The sequence below is a fragment of the Amblyomma americanum genome, chromosome 1, assembly GCF_052857255.1.
Source record: "Amblyomma americanum isolate KBUSLIRL-KWMA chromosome 1, ASM5285725v1, whole genome shotgun sequence".
In the NCBI taxonomy this organism is placed as follows: Eukaryota; Metazoa; Arthropoda; class Arachnida; order Ixodida; family Ixodidae; genus Amblyomma; species Amblyomma americanum.
The window spans coordinates 376498036-376506884 of record NC_135497.1 but is presented as its reverse complement, the minus strand read 5'-3'; the positions used below and the strand labels follow the sequence as shown (position 1 = coordinate 376506884).

At 45.6% G+C, this 8849-nt stretch overlaps 1 non-coding gene across 1 annotated transcript; it reads right to left on the bottom strand.

Moving 5' to 3' along the window:
• Window positions 1-2203: 2203 nt before the first annotated feature.
• TRNAA-UGC (transfer RNA alanine (anticodon UGC)) lies at window positions 2204-2275 on the bottom strand. The gene has a single exon. It is a non-coding gene; the product is annotated as a tRNA-Ala (tRNA).
• Between the last annotated feature and the right edge of the window lie 6574 nt (window positions 2276-8849).

The following is an 8849-nucleotide window of genomic DNA, read 5'->3' as shown; positions in this document are numbered from 1 at the left end:
AAGTGGTTGCAATTATCTGGAACCTCCTACTATGGCGCCCCTTATAGTCTTCGTTGCGTTGGGACGGTAAACCTAGTTAAAATCAAAAGATTAATTCCCGAAATTAAAGGTTTAGTGATGTGAAATCTAAGAAATATATATAGAGAGAAATTTGAACCACTCTCTATTTTTCTTTTTATTCGTCTAAAACAGGATTTGAGATCTCATAAATGCAACAAATAAAGACACAAAACTTTAAACCACTGAAGGAAATAAAATGATGCAAATGAATACACAAAAGCTTAGGTTAAACAATGTGAAATACGACATAAGCACTCTCAGAAGTACGACGTCGCTCCCACTGCATACACACACGCACGAAAAAAAAACTAGAAACAAAATTGACACGCTGAACCACAGATGAGCATGGCAAACGAAGGCTTAAACTTCAGATGCTAGCTCCAAGAACTTCCCCGTAGACCATTTCCTGTGACTGACTGAACGCATTCCTTCGCTCTACATAAAGACATAAAGCAGCTCCTACCAATGATGTCACGTTCGAAACACCCCAGTTAATGTAAACCTTTCCCAGTTCACTCTCATGAATTTAATTCCACAGTGCACTCATTTCCAGCATACCCTCTGTGCATGAGCGAGCATGCACGATGTCCAAGAAAAGCGTTTAAATATATTCGGTACCTTGACTGCAGTGTTTTTATAGCTGTTATGACATTGAGTAAACACAGCAGTAGGTAGAGCACCCACAATTATCCAAGTTTGTTTTCGCCTTCGGACGAAACACCTCACCGCTCGCCTCGCTCACTGCAAGCTGAACCAGAGAGCTGCGTTGGCTGCGTCCGCCTTTAGCCACCGCTGTTAACCAGGTGGCGCCACTCGCGCGCGCCAAACTGCAGCACACGGAGCCCATAGCGAAGCGTGACATGCATCACCTTGTCAAAGAGGCATAACACACACACACACACACACACACACACACACACACACACACACACGCACACACACACACACACACACACACGCACGCACGCACGCACACACGGAAACCCGGTGAACTGCCCAAAGTAGCAAGCTGGTTGACTAATTTCTGATAACTAACATTTTAACTAACACAGATAGGCAACTGGTTGGAATTAGAGATTTGTAGCCGGTCGTTACCAATAGCCATATCAGTTTTTAGAATTTCGAAAACGCGATAACCCCGCCGCTGTGGCTCGACAAAATCTGGCTGCTTCGTGCGAAACTGCATGCGCTTTCGAAAGCATGCAGGCCAAGCAACCCCTCCAGTGCGCGTAACTAGTCGAAAAAGCCAAATTTTGCCGAGCCACATTGCCAAGGGTAACCGCATTTTCGAAAGTCTATAAACTGATATGTCTATTAGTAACAACCAGCTACAAATCTCCAATTCCAGCTAGGCGGCTAATTCTACTAGTTAAGAGTTAATTATTAAAAATGAGTTAACTAGCTTACTACTTAAGACGATACACCGGCTTTCTGGTGTCCGCCAACACTGGCAATACTACGCCGAAAAAGCGATATTTTACCAAAGAAAGCCTATTTCTGAAAAGTTTTGAAAGTGTTCGCTGAAACACCCGGCATATAACATTGTCGTAGTGTGCTATGAACTACTCGGTTTCCTGGAATGTCATAATTGTCATCATCGGCCTGTTGGAAAGCAGTGGACTACACAACCACCAGTTTAAAAATTTAACTATAGCTCTTGGCAAAATTTTGTTTTCACCGTAAATGGTCGGCACGGGATGGCGCCCCCCCCCCCCCCTTTATGCAAGCTTTTATCAAACTATAAATCTCCCGTTTAGGACTTCTATCATACATTTATTACTGAGTAAAGTAGACATATATACCATGAGAAAAGAAAACTTGCGTCAAGCTCCTCTAAGTGGGGTGATGACGATAGCGGGCGGCCGTGTTTTAGGGTTAGAGTGGGTTTAACATGGATCCTTCCTCCATGGCGTCGGCGAGAGCAGGAAATTGGGAGCGAGAAAGAACAGTAAAATAATAAAACGAGGATGAGTGTGAGGATATTAGGGGAAGGCGAGCGAGGAGAATGCAAGACTCAGGGTACTTTTCCTCCTTTGGCCGCAGCCACCCCGGACACTAAACTTAAACGGGTTGAGCGGAGTGTGTATCCATTCTGTTTACTCGTGGCTCATGGTATGACGAGAAAAAAAAAGCGGCGGTCTCGTGGAGGTGCCGGGGATCGAACCCGGGGCCTTTCACATGCAAAGCGAACGCTCTACCACTGAGCTACACCCCCGCTCTTCTTCCATCGGCGATTAAGTGTACAACTTCGCAGGTACCGCAGTAGGCCGTTCGTTTGCAAGCATTACGTCTACTGTGCAACACCAGATCGGAAGCTGGAAAGTCGGAAAGGAGCCCAGGCCCGCCTCTCTCTCTCTCTATCTCTCTACCTGCCTCGCACGAGCACACATACGAGATTATAATGCCCACGAAACTTAGACAATAAAGTAGCAGCTGTTAGCCCAATGTGGACTGACGCTGTCAAGTTAAAGCCCTTCGAGGGTTGAACACACAAGCACGCACGCAGATTATGATAGATATGCACGCACTAGAAGAAACAAAACGATTATTAATTAGTTACAGCTGAAGTGTACACGAAAAGTAAAGACTACCGTAGAAAATCAACGGGGAACGCTTTGACGATAGCAAAAACGTGAACAGAAACAAAAGTACGCGTGTGCCGTCAGTATACGCTACTGACAGCCCGACTCGGGCTGACGCTGTCAAACGAATCATCTCTATTGAAGGGGTTGTGAAAAGAAAATGAAGCCGCCCGGTTGTAATTTTCTTTGATTCAATAAATATTAGACATGCCGATTCCGAAATATTTCAGCGCAATATTGAGTCTAAATTTAATAAAGCCCGTTGGAAATCGTTGCCTTTTTGCGGTCGTAAAACGACCATGCAACGCCGTCGGGTGACATAAACACTACACAACTACGTCATCTTAACACGCTTAGAAACTTAGATATATCTTTCAGTTTCGTAATAGATCCATATGAAAGTTAGAAAGAAAAAAAAAGTGTGGCATATATTTGCACACGGAATTTCACTCGGCAAAGAACAGCACGTTATCCTAGATCGATCATTGACCTGGGACCAGTTTCGGTTTTGGTTACGCTTCTCCGGCCTCCCTGGGGTCTTTCGTTTACATGAACTCGATAGCGGGGGGTTCATTCAGGGCATAGAGTTGAGCAAGGCCGGCCAAACTTACGACTCTCCGTTTACATGCGCTCGATACGAGTGGGTCGACTCTCTGGCGCGCCCTGCGAGGTGCGACTACACGCGTTGTCAACCGGCGCCCGCTTCGGTCCTCACCTGCAAAAAAAATGTTTTCGAAAACCTAAGCGTGAATGATTATGTGTATTTTCGGAGGGGTCTGCTTGTCAACGCACCCTGTGGGCGGAGTGGAAGGGTCGAGTCCAGTCAAACACGACTCGCGGCGTTTGCACGAATCAAATAACCAGTTTGTGACCAGACAGCTCAATCCAACCCAGACCTCCGGCTGCTCGCTACAGTAGCTCGCTGCTCTTTGTGTCGTGGCAGCTCTAGGCTGTGGTTTTCAGCGTGTTATCAGCGTTTCAGTGCACGCCATGCCAACTGTGTGCCTCGGTTTCCTGGAATGTCATAATTGCAGGAGTCACTGTAATGCAGTATAGTCTGTAATGAAGCTTCTTGTATTTGAAGCTCTTCCGATATATCGTATACTAACGCATGAATGCTTTTGTTCAAAATTCAGGTCTTTATACTCGGCAGGAGTTGTTGCCAATCGATGAAAATTACCATGTCAAAGGTTTTGGAAGTGCACAGACGTGTACACAGTTTGCACCGCCGTCGCAGTGAACGCCATGCTTGGGATCAGAAGCGCGGCGAAAACCTGGGCGCTTTTCTTATCCACTTATCGCCCCCTGCTTTGGCCTACACTTTGCCTACACTTTGCCTACGCTTTGGCCGTGGAAGCAGTGATGCCAACCCTAGGGATTTATCCCTAGATTTAGAGATTTTTTCTTTGCTTTAGGGATTTAGCGTCTTTTTCTGAAATCTAGGGATTTTCAGGCCTTATAATTCGTATCTGATTATATACTGCCTTTCGAACAGAAAAAACTATGAAAAATCCTAGTTACTGCTCCTCTATTTTGGCGTTGTGCCAAGCCGATAGATGGCGACAGCAGTTCTGCAACGCGAAATAATCGGCTGCTGCACAGAGAGGAGAAACGAAACCATATGACTTTCAAGCTGTTTAATCATGCGTGTCATCACTGGCTCTACGAGTGACTGCTGCTCTACGAAAGAAAAAAGTTGAGTTTGACTTGTATTGTTTGGATCAACGCGCTACGTTTACACTCACCGCGTACCTTGTCCGTTCAAACGTGCTGCATGTCAGATGGCAACTTCTGGACCAGGAGACTTTGAGGAAGATGAGCCAAGCAAAAAGAAAGCGAAAGCATACGACCGAAAATATTTGACAAAATGGGAGGCGGATCCAAAGTACAGAGGCTGGTTGTCAGCCAGTAAAAAAGGGCCCTTGTTCTTTTCCTGCAAAGCATGCAGATCCGATTACAAAGAGGGAAAATCCGAAATCGACCGCCACCTTGCGAGCTCCAAACACAAAAAAAGCGCTGCGAGCTTGCAATTTACCCGCGCGCGGACATCCATGCCTTCAATAAGTGGGCAAACTCAAGTAGACAAATCTGTCAAAGAGGCTGAAATAAGACTTGCGGCGTTTATCACGGAACACAATCTACCCTTTAATGCCATGGGACATTTCGTTGATGTCAAAGCGTCGTGTGACGACTCGCAGATTGCAAAGAGCTTAAGTGGCCGCCGGACAAAGTGCGCTGCCATCATAAATAATGTGCTTGGAGAGGAGAGTCGCGAAGAGCTCTGTGAGCTTTTGCGCAAACAGAAGTTCTCCCTTCTAGTCGACGAATCCACTGACAAGGCAACGGTGAAGCATCTGTTCCTCGTCGCCCGAGTAATGAACGTCGACGGCGGCATAATAGATGCGTTTTTGGACTTAGTACCACTCAGTGATGCGACTGCCAGCTCTCTCTACACTAGCCTGAAGGCAGTGTTCAGTGCTGCGGAAATTCCGTACGACAAAAATTTGATTGGTTTTGCGGCCGACGGAGCGAACGTGATGATGGGTGCGCATCATTCCGTCGCGTCGCTGCTACAGGCAGAAATTCCAGGCCTCTTCATTATGAAGTGCGTTTGTCATTCGTTCCATCTGTGCGCCTCGTATGCATGTATAACACTTCCGATAGGAGTTGAGGATCTGGCACGCGATGTTGTCAACTACTTTTTGTCGCCGAAGCAGACATCTGCCTTCCAAGAATTCCAGAAGCTTGCAGAGGTGAAACCACACAAGCTGTTGCACCCAAGCCAAACAAGGTGGCTATCTCTACAAGTTGTTGTGACACGCTTACTTGAGCAGATGCCTGCCCTGATTTTGTTTTTCAAAAAAGCCGCCACTGACGACCACCTGCTTGCTGCAGAAGCCATTCTGGAAAAACTAATTGACCCGTCAACGAAACTCTACCTCGAGTTCCTTGAGTATGTCCTGCCTTTTTTCGCTAACCTAAATAAAGAAACGCAGTCGGAAGAAACCAGAATCCACTTGCCCCATGAAAAAGTTTCGGCCATGCAGAAATGCATACTTGAATGCTACATCAAGCAGGACTACTTGGAGGCCACAGCGTTGTCCGATGTGCGGTACAAAGACCCAGCCAAGTTCCTGCCATTGGAAGAAATTTACCTTGGAGCAAAGGCAACTGTCGCACTAGACGGTAACACGCACGGCTTAAACGATAATCAGGTTCACATCTTTCGGCGGCGGTGTTTAGAGTTTTTTTATTGAAGCAGATCATCAGATCTACCTGCGGTTCCCCTTAAAAAGTGAACAGATGAAAAACCTTCGAGTCATAGACCCGAAAGTGGTCCTGGGAAAGACAGTGCCATCAATCGCGTCGCTTGCGGTCTCCATTCCTCTGATAGTGAAAGAAAACGAATAAGTGAATGAACTGGACAGGGAATGGCGACTTCTCCGCAACATGGAGCTTAGCGACTACGCTGACGTAACTGCGAGCCAGTTCTGGCACAAAGTGTCTCAAATGAAAAAAGGAGACGGTTCACAAGAGTACCCCCTGCTGTCATGTTTTATGAAGAACCTTTTGTGCCGTGCCTGCCACACTCCAGCGCCGCTGTCGAACGCGTGTTTTCGCAAGTCAACTTGGTGAAAACAAAGCAGAGAAACAGATTGTCAACACAAGCGTTGTGCGGTTTGTTGCACGCAAAAGCAAAAGAAGCCTTGATGGACAGCTGCTGTTACAAGTTCAACATCACTCCTTCTCATTTGAAGAGGATGAACAATGATATGTACGATGATTAAGACTTTAAGATTGTGTGCGCGTCTAATTCCTTAATTGTCCGTGTGCCATATAATAATTCTAGAGAGTTAAGAAAGATATATCTTAAAGCGTCAGCATCGACACTGCACGCGCGTTTAGATTATTTCTGAATACAGTATCATTTGCATCGTACGTGTTTTTATGTTATTGAAGAAAGTGCTTCGATCTGTGCAGCTTTTTTTTTTAAAGAAAAGCATTCTCCACGTTTGCTAAACCGCTTCGTTTCAACGTGCTGCTCAATTATAAAACAACATATATATTCTCAGTTTTAAGGAACCATTTTTTTATTTTGTAATTACCCACTCTACGTCTGAATCAGTGCTATATAACATAGCAAGACTACATTTTTGAGGATGTCAAGTTCTCGTGATGTCATTTCTTAGTCGCTCGAACTACTATTTGACGATCTTTGATTGAAACTTTGATAAATAAAGTACTTGGCGGTGAGGTACGCATTTCACCTCTTCTGAGTGTTCTGTTTGAGGCGAGAAGGGGACTTTCACGAAGTCAAACGTGTTCGTCTTTCTGTCCGCATCTTAAAAAGACTGTTAATGTTGTCTGAACAAAATACTTTGAGCGTTAAGGGGGCTTAGCAAGCAATGGAAGCTCCTTCAACTTAAGTTAATTCAACTCCATTCTATTTACAAAGGGCTGCAACGGTTCTTTGCGCGTAAGGATGAGCCTGCTGAAGGAGCAGCTCAAAAGGCGGTGCGGTGAAACACGAGTCGTTTGCTCGAATTTTACTTCAGATAGAGCTAGGGGGAGTCAGGAGAGCGTCGTTGCTGACTCCCCCTTTAACTGGTGGTGCCTTCTGTGGACCTTCTATGCATGGTAACTCTACAAAAAATTAAGAAAAAAGTTACAGTTGCGGCTAACACACATTTATTTATCTCTGATAAAATGTACAGGACATGGAATAAAGCGTGAACTGCGTTGAGACTTTGTTAAAGCTGTAATCGCCCCATTAACAAGTAAAGAACTAAAAGCTAGGGATTTTTCTTCAATCTAGGGATTTTTGGGGGTTCATTTTAGGGAAAAAACGTTGTCCTGAGTTGGCATCGCTGGTGTAGAGAGAGCTGGCAGTCGCATCACTGAGTGGTACTAAGTCCAAAAACGCATCTATTATGCCGCCGTCGACGTTCATTACTCGGGCGACGAGGAACAGATGCTTCACCATTGCCTTGTCAGTGGATTCGTCGACTAGAAGGGAGAACTTCTGTTTGCGCAAAAGCTCACAGAGCTCTTCGCGACTCTCCTCTCCAAGCACATTATTTATGATGGCAGCGCACTTTGTCCGGCGGCCACTTAAGCTCTTTGCAATCTGCGAGTCGTCACACGACGCTTTGACATCAACGAAATGTCCCATGGCATTAAAGGGTAGATTGTGTTCCGTGATAAACGCCGCAAGTCTTATTTCAGCCTCTTTGACAGATTTGTCTACTTGAGTTTGCCCACTTATTGAAGGCATGGATGTCCGCGCGCGGGTAAATTGCAAGCTCGCAGCGCTTTTTTTGTGTTTGGAGCTCGCAAGGTGGCGGTCGATTTCGGATTTTCCCTCTTTGTAATCGGATCTGCATGCTTTGCAGGAAAAGAACAAGGGCCCTTTTTTACTGGCTGACAACCAGCCTCTGTACTTTGGATCCGCCTCCCATTTTGTCAAATATTTTCGGTCGTATGCTTTCGCTTTCTTTTTCCTTGGCTCATCTTCCTCAAAGTCTCCTGGTCCAGAAGTTGCCATCTGACATGCAGCACGTTTGAACGGACAAGGTACGCGGTGAGTGTAAACGTAGCGCGTTGATCCAAACAATACAAGTCAAACTCAACTTTTTTCTTTCGTAGAGCAGCAGTCACTCGTAGACCCAGTGATGACACGCACGATTAAACAGTTTGAAAGTCATATGGTTTCGTTTCTCCTCTCTGTGCAGCAGCCGATTATTTCGCGTTGCAGAACTGCTGTCGCCATCTATCGGCTTGGCACAACGCCAAAATAGAGGAGCAGTAACTAGGATTTTTCATAGTTTTTTCTGTTCGAAAGGCAGTATATAATCAGATACGAATTATAAGGCCTAAAAATCCCTAGATTTCACAAAAAGACGCTAAATCTCTAAAGCAAAGAAAAAAAATCTCTAAATCTAGGGATAAATCCCTAGGGTTGGCATCACTGCTCTACACTAGCCTGAAGGCAGTGTTCAGTGCTGCGGAAATTCCGTACGACAAAAATTTGATTGGTTTTGCGGCCGACGGAGCGAACGTGATGATGGGTGCGCATCATTCCGTCGCGTCGCTGCTACAGGCAGAAATTCCAGGCCTCTTCATTATGAAGTGCGTTTGTCATTCGTTCCATCTGTGCGCCTCGTATGCATGTATAACACTTCCGAGAGGAGTTGAGGATCTGGCACG